The sequence below is a fragment of the Phascolarctos cinereus genome, unplaced genomic scaffold (genome assembly GCF_003287225.1).
Source record: "Phascolarctos cinereus isolate Bilbo 61053 unplaced genomic scaffold, phaCin_HiC Scaffold_1;HRSCAF=81, whole genome shotgun sequence".
Classification (NCBI taxonomy): domain Eukaryota; kingdom Metazoa; phylum Chordata; class Mammalia; order Diprotodontia; family Phascolarctidae; genus Phascolarctos; species Phascolarctos cinereus.
Genome location: NW_027555514.1, coordinates 67,691,192 through 67,715,718, shown reverse-complemented (window position 1 = coordinate 67,715,718; position 24,527 = coordinate 67,691,192). Strand labels below are relative to the sequence as shown.

At 40.2% G+C, this 24,527-nt stretch overlaps 1 long non-coding RNA gene across 1 annotated transcript in view; it reads right to left on the bottom strand.

Moving 5' to 3' along the window:
• Positions 1-2,125: 2,125 nt before the first annotated feature.
• The window catches only part of LOC110211161 (uncharacterized), an 84,294-nt gene continuing 61,892 nt past the window's right edge, over positions 2,126-24,527 (bottom strand). Inside the window, exons 2-3 of the long non-coding RNA XR_002325289.2 lie at positions 7,281-7,396; positions 2,126-3,474 (exon numbers count right to left, since the gene is read on the bottom strand). This is a non-coding gene — a long non-coding RNA (uncharacterized LOC110211161). The remainder of the gene's footprint in view (positions 3,475-7,280; positions 7,397-24,527) is intronic.

The following is a 24,527-nucleotide window of genomic DNA, read 5'->3' as shown; positions in this document are numbered from 1 at the left end:
ACCCCACTTGGGGTTTTCTTGGCAGAGATACTGGAGTGGTTGGCCATTTCCTTCTCCAGCTCATTTTACAGATGAGGAAACTGAAACAAATGGTGAAATGACTTGCCCAGGGTCACACAGCTAGTAAGTGTCTGAGGCCAGATTTGAACTGGTGCAGTTATTATCCCTGTTCTATAGTTGAGAAAACTGAGGCAGACCGAGGGTACATAACTTGCCCATGGTCTCACAACTAGTAAGTGTCTGAGGCTGTATTTGAACCCAGGTCTTCTTGACTCCATTATTTCATTGGTGAGTTCTAAGCAGTTTTACTGAGGCTCAGAAGGTTAAATGACTTGGCCAGGGGTCACAGAGTTAATAAATGTCAGAGGCAAGATTTGAACCAGGGTGTTCTTAAGGCCAAGTTCAGCACTTGATCCATTAGGTGAGACTGCTTCAATAACTCTACGTAACAATAACAATAATCGTCAGATTAATCTGACTCATAAAAATTAGGTAATGAAATCACACCATGCCAGGAGGATGTTTTGTGGTGATGAAGGAATAAAACATTTCTAAATGAGACAATAAAGTAATCATACTCTTTTGAAGTCAAGTTATGTGTGATCACCCACTGTCATCAGTTGAAACTAATAGAAAGGAAATAGAATGGAGAATTAGGAGACACAGGTTCTACCACTAATGAGCTGAGTTAACTTCTCCACCTCTCAGTTTTCCTAGCTGTCAAAAGAGGACAATAATGCCTGCTTTCCTTGCCTCCCATCAGTGTTGTGAAGGTCTACTAACATCATGCATATGAAAACGGCATCTATCCGTTATCCTCCTGTTCTTCCACACTCGTTTTAATTCCTTTGCTGGCCACATACACACTTATCTTCCCTGCACATGTTCTTGGGATGTTTCTGCTCAGTGGAACAGCCTTATCAAAAACTTGCAGTTTTATTAGGTTTTTATCAAAAAGCTGTGGACCAGAATTTATGATCAGTTACAGTTCTCCTCCAAGGCAATTTCTAGCACATTTTAAAGCCTTTTTTAAAAAAAATGATTCAGTGTTGATTCATTCTTAGTATTACCTCAAAGTTAGAGCTAACTATTGGTGCATAATCACTATGCCTAATCCATGGCCGCCAAATTGGCAGATCCTTTAACATCTTAAGGGATGGGCCTTAGCCGTGGCAAATCCAGCTACCTCTAGAGAAGTCTCAGGACTTAACTAGGAAACTTTTAATCTCAGGAGTAGTGTATTACAGTGTTCTTGGCTAATGCACATGGAATTATCCAGTGCTAAGATCAGGCAAATAAAAATTGAGTAGAAATGCAATTATAGTGTATATTGTTGTGAACGTGTAGAATTGAAAATCCTTACAAAGAAGAGGCCTGTGGCTGGCCCTCCTCGGCTCAGAAGGGAGAAAGAGATGGTCTCATCTTCCCACTGGAATGCTTCTGGGAGGCAGAAGACCTGAGCTGGAATCCTGATTCTGTAGCTAACTGGCTGTGTGAACTCAGGAAACACATTTCACTTTTCTAAGCTTTGGTTTTCTGTTTTGTAAAAGGAGAGGGTTGAACTGGATGATCTTTAGAGACCCTTCCAGGTGTAAGGGTCAACAAGGATGACCTTCCTTTCATGGTTCTCTGACTGTACCTGCTGTGCTGGTGCTGCCCCTTTTGGAGAAATTCCAGTTCCCTTCTGGGAAAACAGCCTTTTGACGGCTCTCAAGAAGAGCAGAGCAGGGCAAGAAGGTTTCTGGAACCCAAAATACTATTGTAGTTCCTTATACTTCCTGACACATAGGAAAACATTTTATTTTAATCTGCCCTTCCTCCTTCTCAGTGATCTGAGGGCACAAAGTTCCTAGAAAGTCTTAAGCCATCTCTATATAAGGGATTCCAAAAATCTCAGTGTAGCCATCCTGTGCTACTACAAATATTCAGATATTTAAGTATTGTTTAGAAACCCCTGCCTCCTTACATGGTGAAATCTGTGAGGGCAGGAACTATTTTTGCTTTTAGAGAAGGCAAGAAACAATTCTGGAAATCAACAAGCTTATGTTCTATCTAGAGAGACGACATATACATATATATGTACATATAAAATACTTATAAGATAAATATAAAAAGACAAGATGATATTGGGTGGGAAGGTACTAGCAACTTGGAGAAATCAGGAAAAACCTCATATAGAAAGTGATCACTGAACTGAGCTTTGAAGAAAGCTAGGAATTTTAAGATACCAAGATGAGGGGGAAGTACATGCCGGGCATGGCAAGGAGCTTAGGCAAAAGCATTGAGATGAGATATGAAAGACTGTTGCATGTGAGGAATAGTTTGGCTGGAACACAAAGTACAGGAAGGAAAGTCACTCATGATAAGACTGGAGAAAGGTAGGTTGGTGCTCTATTTTGAAAGGCTGTTAAGTCAAAGAGCAGTTTGTATTTGACCCTATAGGTAATAGTGGGTCACTAGAGGAGTGACCTGGTCAGAGCTGCGGTTTAGGAATATGATTTTGGCAGCTATATGGTGGGTAGATTAGATGAGGGGAGAGGCAAGATAGGGAGATCAGCTTGGCTTTGGAGCACCTAATTTTGAATCCCTTTACTCCTTTCCCCATTTTTATGGGTTTCCCTTCCCTAGTACCCTCCTCTCTCTGACCCTTCAGCAGCCCAGTTTCCTTATTTGATCAAAAAGTCTGCTATAGAAAAAAAATTTTAATGTGTCATTGATATCTTTCATTTAAAGTGAATTGCATGATTTCATTGGGTTAGATATACTTCTACCAACTCAGACTACAATAATCTTTCGATACCTCAACACCTCAGTGGGCAATTAGTTGGTGCAGTGGATAGAGTATTGTGCCTGGAGTCAGAAAGACTCATTTTCCTGAGTTCAAATCTAGCATCAGACACTTATTTCCTTTGTGACCCTGGCCAAGTCACTTCACCCTATTTGCCTCAGTTTCCTCATCTGTAAAATGAGCTGGAGAAGGAAATGACAAACCTTTCCAGTGTTTTTGCCAAGAAAACCTCAAATAGGATCACAAGGAGTGGGTCACAACAGAAAAAGACTGAACAACAGCATATCAAGTGATCTTTACGATTGCTGGAATCAACTTTCTGTCAAGCTTTATGAATGAATAAATGAATGAAAAAAAATTAAGTGTTTACTATAGGCATTATAAATCATAAGTGCTGGGAATACAAATAGGATAATACAAATAGAAAGGAAAGACGTTCCATTCTCAAGGAGCTTACATTCTAAAGGGGGAGATAATACATATGGAAGATTTCAGCTGCAGGTCAGATGGGAAAGTTCCAGGGTCCAGAGGGTGCATTGGCGAAGCAGATGTTACTGCCTTTTTTCTGATGTCATTTCTACTGATAAAATCATATCAGTTTTTGATGTTGAACCTTTTGATAGGGTCAAAGACTTTGGCGACCAGAACATTCTTTTCTAGGCTTTCAGTTGCTGTGGCTGTGGTACCTGTGGGAGAAGTTGCCAAGTTACATCTCCACGATCCTGGGTTGTTTTCCAAGATGACAGCTAAGGGCACTGGGTTGGAAACATTATTATTCCCAAGGCTCTTGGATTCAGGGTTCTGGGCTATCTCCACTGGGGTCTGAGAAGAGATAGTGGTCAAGTTGGTGGCGATGGTTTGACTTGCCTGGCACATTCTGCCTCCCATCTCTCCTATTTGCTCACCTGGCTTGCCTGCCTTGTGGGTGGCAGTTGGTGGGGATGACTGGCCCTTTCTCTAGAAGTTACTTCCCTGAATGATGACTGAGAGGGCTGGGATGAAAGTAAGACTGGTGGTCTGAGGAATCTACCCACTGAGCTCTCTGAACTTCCTCAAACAGCTATGTGGCCCAAGACAAATCATGTCACCTTACTAGGCTTCATTTTTCTCATCTGTAAAATGAGGAATTTGGGCTAAATGACCTCTAAGGTCCCTTTTAGTTCCAAATCTATGGTCATAGGATTCTCTGCTCCTCTGAACCTAGCTAGTCTGTTTTTTGCATAACAAATACATAATTCATCTGTCTATCTGTTTTTCTGTCTGTCTCTCTCTGGAAGTGACCAAGATAAAAACAGAACTATTGACAAAAGTACAGCAAATATAGCAGTGGAAGCCAAGACCCCCTTGGGTGGGACTGGTCCTTGGATGACAGATACACAATCCATTCATCTCTGTCCCTCTCTGTCTCTTTCTCTCTGGAAGTGACCAAGAGGAAAACAGAACTATTGACAAGTGGAGAGGGTGTGGGAGATATGGGATTAGAAGCCAAGACCTCCTAGGGACTGGTCCTTAGATGACAGACACACAATGTATCACCCAGCCTATGCTCCAGTTCGTTAGAACCCACTGAACTTGACCTCCACTGGCATAAATTTTGAGGACTGAGGCTCACCACAGCATGACAAGGAACGGGAGAACTTTAGAATTCAAGATATTTCTCCCATTGTCTTTTAAACCAAATGTCTAATTGTGGAATGAAAGATTTCTTCCTTGTTTAGGGATTTTCAAGCATCAATGGATTGGTTGGGGGGATATGTTAGAGGAAAGGGACCCTTCTTGGTACTCCTCCAATTCTATTTGGGAAAATCCAATCCTGCACAAGGTCAACCCTGCCCGAGCCTGGGATAGCTCCTTTGTCTGATTCATCCTCTTTGAGTCAGGAATTATGGAATCATAGATTTAGAGCTGGAAGAGACATTAGAGACTATTGAGTATGCCCATTTCATTTTCATATGAGGAAACTGAGGCATAGAGAGATGAAGTGATTTGTCCACGGCCACATGGCCAGTATAAAGTGGGATTTGAATCCAAATCTTTCTCACTCCAAACCTAGCACCTTTTCCATAGCACCACACTGTCCTTCTAATTCAAGTTGATTCACATGTACACTCCTTCCATGGATTTCCCTCCCAGGAACTGAGATTTGTTGCCCTGGCTGCTCTTGGTAAAATAATACCAGAAGCCTCCTTAGTCCCCTGAACCTCAAAGAGAAGAATCCAATTAGGAAGAGCCACATGCCTCTGACTCTTAACTAGGGGATAGAGAGTTGCTGCTATATAGGAGACAACTTGGCAATGAGGCTACAGGTCCTACATCCCTTAATCTTGATCCAGGAGCATTAATTATATTACTTGAAGGCAAGGGGAAGGACTAGGCCACCTCTGCAGGGTCTCTTTGCTTTTCTGAAAATTAGACCAGTTGCTACAATGTAGTATTTTAGGAGCAATGCTTCCTGACGTGAAATGGGAATGGATACAGGGGAACCATGGACATTGAGGCAGAGCCAAAGTGCTTGCTCATCTGAAAGGTTGGGACATGATCCTGCAAAATAGGCTTTTCTTGATGTTGTTCGGACTGGAAGTACCCTATCTGAACTACCCCAGAATGGAGTCCATCCCTATCTGTATCCTCTCCCTTTTGCTCCCCTCCCCCACCCACTTTTTCTGGGCCATTCTATTCTCACTCCCATTTATTTCCTTTCCCTTCTCTGTGGGATTGGGTTTCCTTTCCAGGGCCACAGCAGCCAATTGGAAAAGTAAACAAAAATAAAAGTCCTAGAAAATCAGTCTTGCTGAAGAGTTTGCTGATCTTCAGGGAGAACCAGACAGGAAACGTGGCCATTAGGCTTTTACTGACATCCCAGATAATGTAAATTCCCTGTTTCCTTTACAGCTGGTGTAGGACTTGGCCTCTTTGACACAATGAGGGAAGATTCAATTCCCCATTTATTTAGCTGTTGGACACCTCCATGATGTCTTGGCTTCTAATGGTCTATTTCCCACCCCTTCCCCCCTCGTTGATGGCTCTGTTTTCTTTTCTTTTCTTTTTTTTTTTCATCTTGGTCACTTTCAGAGAGAGAAAAAGACAGAGACAAAGACACAGAGGAACAGGGAGACAGAGAGGCATAGAAACAGAGAGAGACAGAGAGATAGAGGCAGAGATAGAGACAATGAGAGAGACAGAGACAGTGAGAGATGAGATAAGAACAAGAGTGAGGCTGTGAAAGACAGAGAAAGAAAGGAGAGAAAGGAGAGAGAAAGAGAGATAGAATAGAGAGCAAGAGAGTAAGGAGAGAGGAAGAGATAGAAGAGAGAGAGAAAGAGAGATAGAAGAGAGAAGGGAGAGAGAAAGAGAGAAGAGAAAGAAGAGAGAAAGAGAGAGAGAGAAGAGAGAGGAAGAAGGTGACAGAGAGAGAGAGAGAGAGAGAGAGAGAGAGAGAGAGCGAGCACTAATTATTTTTCATCACTGCTAAACCTGCCTACATCTTCCTGCATGTGCAGGGGCTTTCTTCTAAAGCAGAAGGGAATGTGATTCTGGACGCCAGCTCTCAACTGACATATTGTTGTTATTCTTTCCAGTAAAAACATTTCTCCAAAAGAGGACAACTGGTGGTAACTGAATATGTTTGCAGAGAAGAAGCAATTAATATGCAGTATGTAAAAGCCATGTGAAAGTTGAGCATCCTCTGGACCCAGGCCCAGGCTAGTCCTTGCAGTCAGAATCATCCATGTCTTAGGTGCTCTCATAGGTCAGTGGAGACAAGCGTAGCCCATCTCTGTTTAGCCAACTGGAAGCCTTGCGGGCTGTCATTGCAGTCTATCAGCTGGGTTTTAATGGCTGTCTTTTTTTAAAAAAGTAAATAAATAAAAAAGGTATTGACCTCAATTTAAGTGTGTCTATGAAAAAAATGTCCTCAGGGGCCTCTTTCTATGATGTAACAGGATAAAGTCAGGATCCAGAGTTAGACAGGACTGTGGAGGTAAACTAGTCCAACGCCATCATTTGGTAGACAAGGAAACTGAGACCTGGAGAGGTTAAGCTATTTGCCCAAGGTGGGTGACTCCATAAGTCTCAGAATGAGCATGGGGACCAGGTCCCCTGACTCCAACAACAGCCATACCAAGGTCAGCTGTCCCATGAAACAGACTTCCCTGTGCGGAGGATAGTGATAGATATTTCCTCCCAGAGGGGAGGCAGCTATCTTGTTTGGGACAGCACGATGCCAGTACTGTCTAATACTCTAATATCATAGAAATAAGAGATAATAATAATATCTAGCATTTATAAAAACACTTTTTAAGGTTTGTAAAGCACTGTACATAAGTGATCTCATTGGAGCCTGACAACCTTATGGGGAAGGTGCAGGCCTTATCCTCATTTTGCAGGTTAGGAAACTGAGGCTGACAGGGGCTAAGTAACTTGCCAAAGGTCACTTGGACAGTAAGTGTCCAAGGAACTCAGATCTTCCTGACTCCAACGCCGGTGTTCTTACCTACTGCACCAGCCACCTGCAGAAGGCCTTTGCGCTTTCCTAAGCTTGACGCTTCACTGCAATCTTTTCTCAGAGCATCCTTAGGGCCATGATTGAAGTAAGTAGAGACTTTTGACCTAAAAAGATACACAAATGACAGATATACAGTCCACAAATCTGTTTTTCTACGTTCCCTGAATAGTGAGCATTGTTCTACAATGCATCTTCTTTTGTCCCGCATATTCAGAATCACTTTAAAAGTTTTTTGGGGGGCATCTTGCCTAGTATTTAGTCAAGAACAATTTCATGTTATTATATTGACATTGATGTTTTGATACTTTGAGTCTTTCTTCATTGGGTGCCTCAATAAATCAGAGCTAGAAATGTTGACGCTACAGAATTTGACACAATGATCTAATGTTGGTCTCATGGTGTCCTCAAAGCAAGGCTAAATGTTATTTCTTTGTATGCTTAGAAACTTACTTTATTTCTTTTCTTTCTGAAGTCACACAGCCTTTCTCAAAGACCACGCTGTACCTGTCCTTTGCTCCAGAAACTTTGTGAGGGCCTACAGCCAAAAACAATAGAATTCTAACGTAGAGGGCTCTGGGCAGCTCCTTCCAACTCTATGACTCCATACCCCCAGAGAGCCCATTAAAAGAATTGACTGTCCAGTTGTTGGAGTGGCTGATTGTGTAGATGATGGGAACAGTAAGGCTGACATATGATGTGGTTTAGCTGCATGCAGTGAGTTTTCCAAATGTTGTATGGGACCTATGAGATTGACTTTCTGTCCCATTCATTGGGCACTTGCCCTGTCCTGCCTTGTATTTGTAACTATTTTCTTATCTCCGCACTTAAATAAAGTATATTGGGGGACCATATAAAGTTCCTACCCTGATCCTTATTATATGCCTTTCGCTCCCATGGTGAATAAGACTATATCCAACTTGTTTATCTGATAGATGAGGAAACTGAGGGAGACTCAGAGAGAGTGAGTAGATTACCAAAGGTCATACAGGTAGTTGGTGGCAGAACCTGAAACCTAGTTCAACTCCTACTTTTAAATATGAGATATCAGAGTAGGAATGTGAACACACTAGTTTAAGTGACTGAAAGGGGAACTCTGGTTCTCCCAAGTGTTGCAGACAAGCATTTAGATTGTTTAGTATTTTTTTTTTTCTCTTTTTGCTTGTCTTTAGGTACAATGGCTAATGAAGAAGAAAGGGAAATGTGCAATAAAAGAGTCCTGGTAATCCATGGAATAAACAATTCACCCTTGGATAATCCAGTGGTGTCAAAACAACTAACGGAACCTTTTAAGATTTTATATGAGATTCCTGTTTTGAGACATATTTAGTTTTTATATCAATAGTTTCCACACTTAAATAATTCCTTCCTAGGGTTTTAGTGCCAGAAGTCACCTCAGAAATAATCGTAATCTCAATATCTTCATTTATGGATGAGGAAACTGATTTTAATCTATTTCTTGGCAAGTTCCTCTATTTTTCCTAGCCTTTCCCTCTGGGACAAAGCAGAGTAGATCAAAACTTTCTTCCACATGAAGGTCCTTCAGGGTCATGAAGACTGCAATGATGCCCTCCCTGAATCTTGTTTTCTCTAGGCTAAATATCTTCATTTCATTCTACCCTTCCTCCTATGCATAGTCAATAGTTCTTTCACCATTCTGTTTCATATAATCTCATAAATGTGGTGCCCAGAAATGAGCCCAGTGATTCAGATGTGTTCTGATTAGGATAGAACACAACAGTACTATTACTTTGCTTGTTCTGCACATGATGCCTCTCTTAAAAAAGCTCAGGATAGCTCTAAACCTTTTTTGGAAGCCATATTAGCTTGTAGTTCATTAAAGCTCCCAGATCTTTTACATAGGAACTATTGCATAGCCCTGACTTCCTCATCTTGCATTTGCAAAGGAGATTTTTTCAACCTAAGAATAAGACTTACCCTATTAAATTTTTTCTTAGAAAAATTAAGTCCACTGTTCTAGCCCACCAAAATAATTTTGGATCCTGACCCTGCAATGGTTTCCTCTCACTTTGGGGTCATCTTCAAATTTGGTAAGCATGCCTTTCACAACTTCTTCTAAGTCATTGATACAAATGGCAAACAATACAGATCCAAGTACAGAGACCTGAATTTCTTCCCTGGAAACTTCCTTCTAAGTTGAGTTCAAGGCATTGGTGACTACTCTTGGCTTTGGTCAATATACCTAGTTCTGAATCCATCTAACTGAATGTTTATCTTGCTCATATATCCCCCTCTTGCCCATAAGAGTGATATGAAAGATTTTATCAAATATTTTTTGAAACCCAGTTGTTGTGTGTCTGCAGAATCTCCATGATCAACTAATCTGGTTACTGTCAAAAAAGGAAATGAGATTTATCTGGCATGAACTACTTTTGATAAAGCCACATTTGCTCTGAGTAGCCACTCTTTTCCCTTTCCAAACACTTTAAAAATAATATGTACTAGAATCTTTGCCAGGAATTGAAGTCAAGTTCATTGGCCTATCATTCACATATTCCAACATTTTCCCTTTTGAGGAAAAAACTGAGCTATTTGCCCTTCCCCAGTAATGTAGTTTTTCCTTCTAGACTGTACATGACTCTCTTTTTGAAAGAATGAATAGATGGATGATTTTCTATTCGTTAGAACACAGTTGTGATAGAAGCTATTTCCGTAAAATCATAGAACTTGGGGGCCACTTGAGCTCATGCCCCCAGAGATTCTTCCTTAATCATACCTCGGTCATCCACTGTCCCAGATTTATAAGTAACAAGCCACTGGAAGTTAAGCTTAGCTGTTCTCTATCAGAAACCTTTTCAATGTCTAACACTAACTTCTACATATAATAGGGGTTTGGCACATGTTCACAATACCTCTGATACTATTCAATACAAGGAAGAACCTAGGGACCTTGCTTTCGGGAGAGTTGCAGTGATATATTATGGAAATGCCTTGGAGAGCCTTGACAAAAACTGGAAAGGCTCTTTATTGGCTGGGTAGCAAGAAGGTGGGGGACTTTCAGAAAGCACCACTAACTCCAGCCTTAGACATTTTTCTCTTGTGCTCCTCATTCTTGGTCAAGCTTTTTGACTCATTTGTTGACTGTTGTCTGATGAGAGACAATGCTGAAAGAGGAGAGACCTTGGGTTTTTTTTTTCTCACTGAGGCTGACACAGAGCCTGAGAAAACAGGCCTGGGTTCTTTGCTAGCCTGCTTGTGTATTCTTTTATTTTAGGTGAAAGGATTGGCAATTGTAACTTTGTGAGGTTTGAAAGACTGGAAGAGGGAGCCATTTGAATTCAGGAGTCTTTGATTCTAGGAGACTTTGTTCATGACTGTCATGATAGTCAGACAAGCATCGATACCACGATAAACAGGAAGTGATCTTCAGGAATGACCTTTGGGATCCAGCCCAGAAATACCGGAGAGAAGGACTCATCCTGCATTGATGCCAAATTTGAACATGAAATTGGGAGGACAAATGCTAGGTAGGGATTGAGAGAAGAATGACCTTACTCTCTCTAGAATCTAAGGTTTGCTAGGGGAAGAGTGTGCCCCAAGGTCCTGGTGAAAATGTTTCTACTTTGATGCTTTATCTTTCCTTTCTAAAAGCTAACTGATACTAAGTTGTTAAGTGGAACTGGGGCTCTAGTCACTGGCATCTAAAAGTGAGGGGAATGCATCCAGTCGGGCTTAAGCTGATAGCAGGAGAGAAGACTTTACCCAAACCCCTTAGGGTACTCCCAAGACCCTGAGGGGGAGACTCAGCCTGCCTGGCTCTGTGATAGTGAGCCCAGAGCATACCAATTGCACATACATCACATTTTATGGTTAGGTGTAATTGGAGCCCAAAGTCATATAAGTAGTCAGCATGAGAGCCAGGATTTGAATCCTGTGCCAGGCCTTCCCCTCTATACACTTCCTGCTGCAATTTAATCATCAATTTCCATTTTACAGTTTAGTATTGCCCTTCTTAGAGGTGGAGCCCAACATTTTAAAAACATGACAGGTCTCTTAGCTGTGTGCCCATGTGACCACAAATCCTGAAACCTGCCATTGCAGTCTGTGGGTAAGGAATCTCAAATGCAATTTGAAATGGTTCTGTGTTTTCTAGAGCTCAGGTGCTTATGGCTGCAAACAGATCCACTATATGTTAGAGCAAACGTCCAGTTTCCTCCATAGAGGGTTAAGACATGCTTGAATTGGCTTTTCGATTATCCACATCCCCTTTGACCTGAGCCAGTAGTGTCAATAACATGTGGCTTTGGAGGGTTCAGAAGCATTTTGGCATATTATCTATTTGACAGTCCTCATAAGGGAAGAGAACTAGTTCTTGGTACTCTAGTAGGAAAAAGACACAGAAGACTATCCTTGAAAGGGCTCAAAGGGGAAAAAAAAGCTCCAGCATATTAGGTGAACTGTTCCTTTAAGAATTAGAACACTGTAAGTGGTAAACAGAGAAAGTGAGAAGGAAGCACAGTGCTTTGGTAAGAGAGCCGGTCAATGACATTGCACAGATAGAGTTTCAAGTTCCAATGAAATAATTGCTAATGTCAGAGCAAAGTATGCTGCTCTATGTCACAGTGGCATCTTAAGAAAAAAAATTCACAAATATTTATTTTCCAATCTGAATCCTTCTCATAAACACAGTATCTTTTTTTTTCTCTGAGGTACACAAGGGAATACAATGAAAGCAACCTGATGTTCAGCCTAGATCTGCCACAAAAAGGAAAAGAGAGATGCTGAATCAGTGACAATAACATAGTGTATATCCGTTGCCCCCTCCTGTTCCAGGGGAGTTCAGAGGGCTGAACAAAACTCTTCTCTGGAGGCTGCTTCATCTATCATAAAGAGGCAGGCCATGTGGTCCAGGATGTATGCATTGCTTTACAGATGTGCAACAGCTGCTGAAAGTGCATAAGATAAGAAGCAAAGGAGGAGAATGGTAAGTCTGTGAAAATTTAAAAGAGGATTTCTGTATTAGAATAAGAAGAGCAGAGGTTATGGCACCTGGCATTTGACAAGGCAGTAGAGAGCCCACGTACCACATCATTTGGGAATTTGTTTGTCTGAAGGATCTTGATTTTCCATTTCATTTGACAGATGCTGCCTCATGTGACACCAAATCTGCTTATACCTTGATAAAGGGGGAGATGGTAAGACAGGATATGGCTGCCCTCAATTAGATCAAGTCAGCAGGTCCCCAGAAAACTCCCTTTCTGAATCTTGAAAGAACTTGGAGATGTAATCATTGAGTTATTATTGATGATCTTTAAAAGATTTTAGAAAATGAAAAAGTGCCACAAAAGAGGAAAAGGCAACTGACATGCTTTTTCCAAAAGGGGAAAGAAGGTAGATACTTGCGACTATAAGCTAGTGAGCTTGCTTTAGATTCCTTATAAAATTCATAAAGGCGTTACTAAAGGGTTGGTTTGTACACAATTGTACAGGGACCCAGGATGTCTTCAGAGATTCTTTAAGACAAATTGTTACAACTGAAGCTCTCAAATATGCCCCCCAGATGATGGAAATGATGTCTCAGATAATCACACCATCGGATGTATAACCTGGACTATGCCTCAATTGCCTTATTATTTCAGAATTGCCCTCACAGTAAATTAGCTCTTTGTTCCAAGAGGTATCAAACACCAGGGAAACATGGACTCATTGACTGTGATCCCATTAATCACCCCATTGAGAAGGGCACAGGGAAGAATAACCCACAGAAAGGAAATTCCCTGGGAGACCCAAAGAATGGAACTGTACCTTTCCTGAGTCCTGGAGTCTTACGTGAGTCTGATCCTTTTTCTGCTGATAGTTTCCCAGATGCAATCAAGAGTCAAGAGCAACCTTAAAATCCACCAAGAATAACCAGCTTCCTCATACTGAAATGTCTCAGCTAAACACCACATCAGCAGGAGTGGTACAATCTCTGCTTACCCTGCCTGGAGCTCCACTCATTCTTCAGCTACTGTGCTAACACAATGCTAGAATAACCTTATTTCCATCTGGATAGGTTGACAAAGTAGATGGAAATCCATTGACAGAAAATACCTTGGTTTCAGGGAGACATTTGACAGTGTTTTTTAAAATATTCTAGTGGACACGATGCAAATATATGGGCTAGATAATAATACAGGTTGGTGGATTCAATTTAATGATGAGACATTGATTGATGGATTGAAGTCACTTTGATAGGGGGTGTTTTGGTTCTGGGCAACACTTTCATCTGTGACTTGGATAAAGCTATAGCAGATATGCTTCTAAAATTTGTGGATGACTCAAAGCTGAAAGGAATGGCTGACATGTTGGATGACAATATCAGAAACAAAAAAAAATGGCAGTCTATAATGTTGGGTTGAATCAACAAGATGGCCTTTAATAGGGAGAAATGCAAAGTCCTGCACTTATTTAAAGAAAAATCAAATTGACTTCATGTGTATAAGATGGGGGAGGTATGGCTGGTCTTCACTCCACAGCCATCTTCTCCCCAGTCAACTTGCTGCAGGGAATACCCTGAGAAGTTCAACCCTCTTGCCTCCTTTTAGATTCTGGAACCACAATCAGATCAATTCTGTCATTGCTCCTGGAAAGCATATGTCGATCTAGTTCCATTCACTATCCAAAACAAAATACATGCCCTTGAACACCTCTCCCCTCTATGTATTAGGACAGGAGTTGCTTCAATTTTGCATTTGTACCCTCAGGGTTTAATGCTCATTCATTCATTCATGTAAATAAGATCTGGGAGATTTAGTTGATTGCCTAAAACAACAATGTGATGTAGTAGCAAAAAACCTAAATTGATCTTGGTCTGTATTAATAGAAATTGAGTGTCCAGAACCAGAGATGAGTTAGTCCTGCTGTTCCTTGCCATTGTCAGACCACATCTGGACTGTTGCATTCAGTATTCTTTTTTAAAGGAATATCTTCTGCAATCTGGAGAGTGTCCAAAGGAGGGTTACTAGAATAGTGAGTGGGGCTAGAAACCTTGCCCTAACAGGATTAGAAGAAGAAACTGGATATGTTTAGCTTGGAGAAGAGGAAATGTAGGGAATGTGGACAGGAGAGCTGTCTTCAAGTATCTGAAGGGCCATCATGTGGAATAGGAATTCTATTTGTTTTACTTGGCCCCAGAGAGCAGAATTAGCAGTGATGGGCAGAGGCCACAAAGAAGCCAATTTTGGCTTAACATAAGGAAGAGCTTTCTAACAATCTAAGCTGTCCCAAAGTAGAATGGGATACTTCTGGATGTAGCCGGCTCATTGTCACTGGCAGTCTGAAAGCACAGGGTGGGAGACTTCTTGTTGAGAAAGCTGCAGAGGAGATTCCTACTCAGGTTTGGATTTCAATGGAGTCTCTCAGAGATCCTATCCTGCTCTGGAATTCTGTAATATTGACCAAGAGGAGGAAAAACGTATTTATTGCATGAACAATTGCTTGTCATATCATCAGATTTCTTGCATGATAACTCTTAGAGACATCCTGCTGATAGGCAATTAGATTGATCAGAGCTCAAGATTTTTACTGGGCCCTCCCCAATTCCCCCGCCATCACAAACATTCCACTAACCTTAACCAGCTGTCTCAAAAACATGTCATTGTCACAAGTGGGACTGCATCAGAATGTGAATGAATCATCCAAGCTCATTACCACTATGAAAACAATTAAAACGTATATTGTTTGCCTGCCACCAAACAAGCAAAAGGAAGCTATACTATAGTATCAGCGTCTGAGAGAGGAGGTGTGGTGTGCCGCACGCTAGGCAGGAGAGACTTGAGATCAAATGTGTTTCCATCAAATTTTAGTTCTATGCCTATGAACAGGCCTCTCCAAGCCTCAGTCTCTACATCTGTAAATTGGGCATAATAATAACTACAGTACCTATTTCACCAGGTTCCCGTGAGGTTCAAATGAGATAACATATGCTGAATGTTGTGCAAATGTCAGATGTGAATTCATCTATTATTATTAGCCATCTAATGGTATGAGTGTAGTGATGTAGTGACTTATGATGAATTATACTTCTCTGGGAGAGCTATTATTTGGAAGAATGATTGCAAGTCAGCCCGCTAGTCATTGGGAGTTTGTCCTTAAAACTGCAGGAATGCATCGATCTTACGCATTCTTAAAGGACCTATCACTTGAAAATGACTTCTTTAAAATTGTGATTTTAAAGGAAAAGAAATCTCAAGGGAAAGAAAATTTCTGAATATTGAATGATACTGGTTTCCATGATCCTTATAGTATAGTAGTTTGAAATGTGACAGAGGATGAACTGTTGGATCATAGGATTGCCAAATATTAGAACTGGAAGGGATCTTATAACACAGGACATCAGGGCAGGAAGAAAAGTTAGTTTTATTCTGGTCATTTTATTGTTGTTTTTCAGTCATTTTCATCATGTTCGACTCTTTGTGACCCCATTAGGGGTTTTCTTGGACAAAGATACTGGAGTGGTTTGCTATTTCCTTCTCCACCTCCTTTTACAGATGAGGAAACTAAGGCAAGCAGGATGAAGTGACTTACCCAGGGTCACCCAGCTAGTAAGTGTCTGAAGCCAGATTTGAACTCAGAAAGATGAGTCTTCCGCTGCAGGCCTGGCACTCTATCCACTGCAACACCCAGCTGCTCATGATAGGGATACAAGGCCAAAAAACTGCCCTCTAAGAGTTTACCAGAAGAAACAAGTCAACTAATAATGACTCTAGCTTCTATAGTACAATGCAGTTTACAAAATGTTTGACTTCTGCTAACCTTGTGAGACAGGTATTGTTACTCCCATTTTCCATTTGAGGTAAATGAAATTTAGAGATTGTAAATGACTTAAGATCAGTGACTTAGAGTCAGTAGGGACCTCAGAGGCCATTTAGTTCAATGCTTTCATTTTGACAAATGAGAAAGCTTCCAAGAGATAAAGAATTTGTCCAAGATCATACAGATAATGCCAGTAGAGACCAGATGGGAACGGGGTCCACCATTTTTCCTACTGTGGCATGCTTCTGACTTGCCCCATGTCACATAGATGGTAGTAGAACAAAGGATGAGTGTCTTCTGATCCCAAATCCAGGCCTCTTCTCTACAGTAGTGTTCCCTTTAACTCATACCCTGTATCTACTATTTTGGCAAATCTTATCAATTCTTCCTTCATAATATATCTCACTTGCTATCTCTTCTTTGCTCTGTCTCCTCTTCACTCAGAAAGCCACCACCCCGCTTTGAGTTCTTATCACTTCTGTCTTGAATTAAAACGATAGCCTTCTAATCTTGCCTCCCAACATTCAGCCTCCCCCTTTTGCCAATCCGTCCCACACACAGCTGCCAAATTAATATTCTTAAAACATAACTCAGACCATGTCGTTTCACATTCAAGAAGCGTGAGGGGCTCTTTATTACCTCTAGGACAAAATATAAGAAAACTCCTCTGTCTGGTATTTAAAGTCCTTTATAAACTGACTCCAATCTACGTTTCCAGGCAGATTTCATTTTATTTTCCCCATGCAATCTATGCTTCTGCCAAACTGGCCTCCTTTTGGCTCCCTGTATATAACACTCTGTCTCCTATTTCCATGTTGTTTCCCATGTCCAGAATGGTCTCTCTCCTCACCCTTGCTTCTTAGAATCCCTAACTTTCTTTAAAGCTCAGCTCAGGTGACACCTTTTAGACTGTTTTCTCAGTTGTTGTGTCCTCGCCTCTTGAAATTTGAGAAATTACTGTTGGTCTACTTTGTGTACATACCCATAGTGAAATGTAAGCAATTTGAGGGCAGGGATCATTTTGCTTTTGTCTCTGCATCCCCAGCTTCTGACCCAAGACCTAGCTCAGTAGATCTTTAGTAACTGTTTATTGAATTTCATTTTATGCTTTGAATTAAAATTCAAAATAATTTGATATGATTCTTTAGGATTCTTAGTAACCTTGTGGTTTATCATTCTTTCATTCTTCATCTGAAGAAACTAGAAGGCTACTTGTGGGGGATGTTGTCAGCGGAATTCATGATTTCAGTAGGGGTGGGACTAGGTGACTTCTGGGCACTCTTCCAACTCTAAGACTCTATGATGTACCAGTAGAGATGGATGAGTTCTCATGTTTCCCAGCAAAATCGAATTCTTCCTTTGGCCAACGGCAAAACTCCCTACCAGGGGATTCACTATGGATGGGGGTTGGGGGGGAAGTTGTGATATTGTGCCAATTATAAGGCTGCTTCAAAACTTCCATTCTGCTCTATTGATTAAATTCCCCAATCGAAAAGAAACACACTAAGGAGGTGGAGGGATTAATGAGCCCATGAATTGTATACATCTGTAATACTTGGAGTCTACAAACAGTTGAAATGAAATGGGGTTGTACTTAAGCCCTTCTTGTTACAGATCACAGCTTTAACAACAAATCCTTGAATGGTTAGTAGGAAATACAGCTTTCTGACAACTCCTTCTCTGCACCTCACATCTGACTTTTCTTCTGTTCATTCATCTAATGCTCAGCTGGTTTCTCTAGGCTATAATACAGCCAGCTTACATCTGGTACTGATGTCACATGGATATTGACCTGGGCTATATGGACAGGTTCTCTAGAAAGCCTTTGATTCCACAACACAAAAAGAAAGCTTCTAAAACCAGGAACTAGTACCAACATTTGTACTGACGTTCCCTAAGCAATGACCAAGAGAATCTCTGTTGAGAAAGGAGCAATGTCAATCCCTTAGAATAATTTTTAATGAAAAAGAAATATTGAGTTACCATTAGGGCCACAGTTTCTGGGTGGTTGGTTTTCACTTTGGCAATCAGGACTCAAAAGGGAAAACACTATGGATTTAATAATTTCCAGATGTTCTCCTGGTCCCAGATGAAAACCTTGTCATCATTTACAGTTAATATTTTTGTCAGCGGCAGAGTTTTGTTATAATTCCCCCATCTTAGTTGCAGTGACTATTAGTCATCAGAGAAACACCATATAAGAACTTAATCCTGGGGTCACTTGCAGTGTTCCATCTCAGCTCATTTAATTAATAACTGTTTAGTGGTGTGGCCTTCAGAGCTCTCCTGTTTGTATAATAAATGTACATTGTGACTTTCTCTCTGATGAAAACCATTCATTGGAGTCATTTATAAAATGTCATGTCCTATAATAACAATGACTGACTTTACAGAAATCTCTCGATGGAATGAAAACAAGGATGTTTGTGCCAGTAACAGATGGCAGCCATCTTGGATGAAGAAGAAGAGCCAAAAAGGACATATTTTGCAAATCAAAAATGGCCTTTCGCATTGCAGGATTTAAGTCAGATGCTTCACACTCTCCTGAGAACATTTAAACAAGTCCTTCCTGAGAAGACCTCTTTGGAGGATCTGCTAAAAGGAAAATCTTGGTCATCAGTACAGTAAAATTATAGCCATCTGTACTCCCTAAGAAGGGGACAAAAGTTGACTAAGGCAGAGGTGGCTGTTAGTAGTTATGGCAGGCAGATAGTTTAATAATGATGAGCATGATTGCAGCTATGCCTCGTTTTCCCCACTGGTGGAGTAAGAACACCATAACAGGTCTCTCTTGCAAAAGTCTCTCGTTAGAATGGTTATTTCTGTGTCCCTTTTGGAATCACAATTAATGGCTACAAATTGCCCTGGATGATAATAAATGATTATCACCACTGCTAATCTCGGAGCAGAGTTGGGAGAAATAATCTGGTTGGGAAAAGAGTTTAAATAGTCTAAGGTTAGGCATGGCTATGGAAATTTCTTGAACTATATAAATTGTTGCCAAGTGTATCCAAGTTTAAACTGACAGTTTAAAAAAGTAGCGTATAAATAGTCATATTGATTGGCAGAAGGGACAAAATTTCTAAAGTTCACAAATGGGGAAATGTTTAAGTGGCACTGTGGATAGAGCCTGGAGACAGGAAGACCTGAGTTCCAATCTGACTTCAAATGCTTCCTAGCTGTGTGACCTTGGGCAAGTCACTTAACCTCTATGTGCCTCAGTTTCTTCAACTGTAAAATAGGGGTAATGATACCACTGACCCCCACCCCCCAAGAGTTGTGGTGAGGATCAAATGAGATATCTGTAAAGTGCTTAGCACAGTACCTGACACATACTATAAATAAATGCTATTATTATTATTATTATTATTGTATCAATAACTGTAAATTATAGGGTAGGACTAAAGGTCTTTATAGCACTTTTTTACTGATTGATTTTGTGAGTACAGGGAAATAATGGGATTTACCTGGATTGTTATAGTTCCATATACATATAGGTATATATGTACATATATGTGTATACATGTATATACTTCTTTATGTACATACATGTACACACATATATGCACAATACATATAGGGAGAATAAATCAGTTGCTGCATTACCAGGTCTTGTCTTTGATATCCTACTTGGAAGCCCATGTAATAAAAGTTTGCATTGATGTAGAGCATTAAGGTTTACAAAGCACTTTACTTGCTTTGCTTTATCTGAGCCCCACTATAACCCTCTGAGTCGGGTGCCTTGACTCTCCTCATTTTACAGATAACTGAAGCTCTTTCCAAGGTCAGACAATTGATAAGTGTTTGAGGTGAGATACATATGCAGGTCTTCCTGACTCGATATCCAGCACTCTTATCTACTTAATCCACCACTCTGCCTTCCAGTAATAGAATTTATCTGGGAGTTGGAGTCAGGAGAGACCTGAGTTCAAATTTCACCCTTGCCACTTGCTAGCTGTGGGACCTTTGAATCTTGGTTTCATTATCTGTAAAATGGGGATTATAATACCTACCTTGCAAACTTGGGAAGTAAGTGCTTTGCAAGCCTTAAATCATTATACAAATGAGAACTACTGTTAATAATGGACTAAAAGGGTGAATGTTTGCCCTTCCTGATTTTCCTCCTCACTGACTGTGCTTCCTAGGTCTCCTTCCCTATTTCATCTTCTGCCAGTTCTCTGTCTATGGTCCTCCCTCTCTGCCTTGATGTCATTCACTCATGGCTTCTATGCAGATGACTCCAAGAGCTACGATTTCAAGTATGACATATCCTCATCCATCCTTCATAAAACATTCATTCATTCCAAAAGCATTAGGCTCAAAGTAATCTTCCTTAATGCCCAAGCGGTCTAACCACGACAGTCTTTTGCTCAGCAATTTCTCCCATTGCCTGTACCTGTGGTTTCCAGACTTTTTTTGATTACACATTCTTATCAGATAATAGTTTTTGAGCCTGTGTTCCAAATATATATATTTATATATTTATAAATTGCATACAGGTGCTACTGCACCAATAATTTCATGTCTATGTTATACACGCGTATTATAAAGCTTACACAAAAATGCTATTCAGTCATGTTTGGCTCTTTGCGACTCCATTTGGGGTTTTCTTGGCAAAGATAATGGAGTGGTTTGCCATTTGCTTCTCCAGCTCATTTTACAGAGGAGGAAACTGAGGCAAACAGGGTTAAATGAGTTACCCAGAATCACATATCTAATAAGTGTTTGAGGCCAGATTTGAACTCAGGAAGATGAGTCTGACTCCAGGCCTGGCGCTCTATCCATTGCGCTACCTAGTTGCCCTTAAATGTCTGTACGAAAATAGACATTTTAGAAGGAGGAAGATTAGGGGAAGGGGGAGGAAATAAACATTTATATAGCTCCTACCACGTGCCAGGCACTTTGATAAGGACTATTTCATTTGATCCTCACAACAATCCTAAAAGGTAGGTGCTATTATTATTATTCCTATTTTATATTTGAAAAAACTGAGGCAGATGTATGTTAAATGACTTGCTTAAGGCCACTAGTTAATAAGGTTCTAGGGCTGGATTTGAACTCAGGTCTTCTTGACTCCATACCTAGGTGCTCTGTACTCTTTGCCACCAGTACATAAATGTGAAATAATGTTTGATCTTAGTGTCGAGAGTGAATCCCCGGAGTTAATTGAGCAGAGGGTAACATGGTCAGACCTGTGTTTTAGGAAAAATCCCTTTGGCAATTGCATGAAGGGCGAAGTGGGGAGAACTTTGAGTCCAGTCAAGAGCTCATGAGAGTAGTGGTTGATTGAGTAGAGAAAAGATGTGAGAGATGAAATGGACGTAGCAACATCAAGATTTGCTGATTGATTGGACGTGTGTTATGAGTGAGGGAGGTGCTGAGGATGATTTTAATGTTTAGAACCTGCATGATTTGAAGAATGGTAGAGCCTTCATGGAAAATAGGGAAGAAGAGAGGATTTGGAGGGAAAGGTAAGGTAATGAAAGCTGCAGATCACAGCCCTCCCATATCTGCTCAATTTTGGGGACTCAATCTGTGAGTGAAAGGGGTGAACAGCTCTCACAGGCTGCAGTCCCAGATCACTGAGCCTCCCTGCCATGGTCAAGAGGGCATTTGAGTACAAGGTGTGGATAATGGCTGGGTGGAGGAATTCTTCCTGCACCCCTACTAGTATAGGTACTAGGGTCCTTGTTAGGTTATAACCACCCCAAGGGACCTGTTCCTGGTGGAGAGAGGGAGAGGCTGGAAGTTTCTACAGCTACTGGAGGCCACCAGCAAGATAGGTGGAATAGGGAAGTGTTGATGATAATGGGTGAAGGGAGTGTTATGGTTGTGTTGGAGATAAACCCAAGAACTGACTGTCAAAGGAAGGGTGGGATATTATTCATCTTCCCACCTTCTGAATGGTTGACCACACACTTTTGTCCCTCCCCTTCTCCCAGCTCCAACTTTGAAAATCACTGGACTAAAAATAAGCCCACATAAATTATCAGCATTTCTATACATCACCAATAAAACCCTGCAAGAAGAGATAGTAAGAGATATTCCATTTAAAATGTGATGGTATAAAATATCTGGGAGTATACCTGCCAAGACAAACCCAGGAACCACATGAACATAATCTAAAACACTGTATACAAATAAAGTCAGATTTAAATAAGTAGATAAATACTAATTGTAAGTGGGCAGAGGCAATAAAATAAAAATGACAATTCTACCTAAACTAATCAACTTATTCAATGTTATCCCAATTAAATTACCAAAAAAATTTTGTTCTGAGCTAGAAAAAATAACAAAATTCATTTGGAAGAACAAAAGGTCAAGAATATGAAAGGAATTAATGAAAAAAAATGTGAAGGAGGGAGTTTTAGCAGTACCAGATCTTAAACTACATTGTAAGGCAGAAATGATCAAAACTATCTGGTACTGGCTAAGAAATAGAAAGGTGGATCAGTGGAACAAAGTGAACATACAATACATAGTAGTAAATTATTATAGTAATCTTGTGTTTGATAAATACAAAGATTTACATTTTGGGGATAAGAATTTATTATTTGATAAAAATTGATGGTCAAACTGGAAAGCAGTCTGATAGAAACTGGGTATAGAACAATATCTTTTAAACACTTTTTTAAAAAACATCATTTACCAAGGTAAAGTCAAAATGGATACATGACCTAGATATAAAGGGAGATATGATAAGAAAACTGGAAGGACCTGGAACATATTATCTATCAGACTTATGGATAGGAAAAGAATTTATGGATAATCAAGAGAAAGTATCATGAGATGTAAAATATATCATTTTGATTACATTAAATTAAAAGGTTTTTGTACAAATAAAATCAATGTAGCCAAGATCAAAAGGAAAGCAGATAATTGGGAGAAATTTTTTTATAGACAATTTCTCAGATAAAGGTCTCATTTCTCAAATATAGAGAGAACTTTCTCAAATTTATAAGGATATGAGTCATTCCTCAATTGATAAATGGTCAAAAGATATGAACAGGCCGTTTTTGATGAAGAAATCAAAACTATATATAGTCAAATGAAAAAATGCTCTAAATCATCATTGATTAGATAAATGCATATCAAAACAACTTTGAGATATCTGCTCACACCCGATTGGCTAAAATAATAGAAGGGGGAAATGACAAATGTTGGAGAGGTTGTGGAAAAATTGGGGCAATAATATGCCATTATTGGAACCGTGAACTGATCTAGCCATTTAGGAGAGCAATCTGGAACTAGGCCCAAAGAGTTACAAAACAGTGTATACCCTTTGACTCAGGCAATACCACTATTAGGTCTGTTTCCCAAGACGATTAAATAAAAAAGAAAAGAACCTATATGTTCTAAAATATTTATAACAGCTTTTTTTTTTTTGTGGCGGCAAAGATGGAAAATGAGGGAATGTCCATCAATCAGGGAATGGCTGAACAAGTCGTGGCATGTGATTGTTATGGAATACTACTGTGCTGTAAAAATGATAAGCTGGTTGATTTTAGAAGAATATGGAGAGACTTGCATGAAATAATGAAGAGTGAAATGAGCAGAACCAAGAGAACTTTGCATATAGTAACAGCAATATTGTTTGAAGAGCAGCTGTGAATGACTAAGTTGCTTTGAATATTTTAAATACTCAAATCAACTACAAAGGACCTATGAAGGAAGATGCTATCCACCTCCAGAGAAATAACTGATAAATAGAAGTATGCATTGTATGGTTTAAATATGTGTGTGTATATATGTGTTCGAAATGGTGGACTTTGGGGGCCACCCCAAACAGAGTGGAGAGGGAGGGAGGGAAATAGTTTGGAATTTAAAATGTAACAAATAAAAAAAAATTTTAAAGAAAAAAAAGAAAAAGAAAACCATGGGACAATAGAGGACCAAATGCAATCTTCTCAGCCTGAAATTAAAGGCTCAAAATGAAATCTAGCTCCAGTTAACCTGTCTTGTCTTATTTTGCATTACTCCCCTTCAGGTGTTGCCTGTCCAGTTAACTTGACTGCTAGCTGCTCAATCAGGCGATCAACAAGCATTAATCATCTACTATAAGCTAGGCACTACTCACCAATCTCATCCTTCATTGTTAACTTTACACGTTTGTACTGGACATGGCCTATTCCTGGAAAGAATTTCTTCCATACTTGTATCTTTTGAAATCCTTCCCTTCCTTCCTGGTCCCCCTCTGGTTCCCCTTTGCCCAGGAAGCCCTCCCTGATTTTCCTCAGTTAAAGGTGATTTCTCTCTCCTCGGATTACTTTGTTGAAGTTTGTCAGGAGATTTTTGCTCCATCACGTCCTACCTTGCATAAGTGATTCCTATTTGTGTATAGGTCTGGTCCTCTCTGTTAGATTATAGATTACTTAAGGTGAGAATCTTACACATCCAGATTGTAGCATAGTGACTTTCACACTGATTTTAGTGAATTTATTCAATACTTTAATGTTCAATACTATAACGGAACCAGGGTCT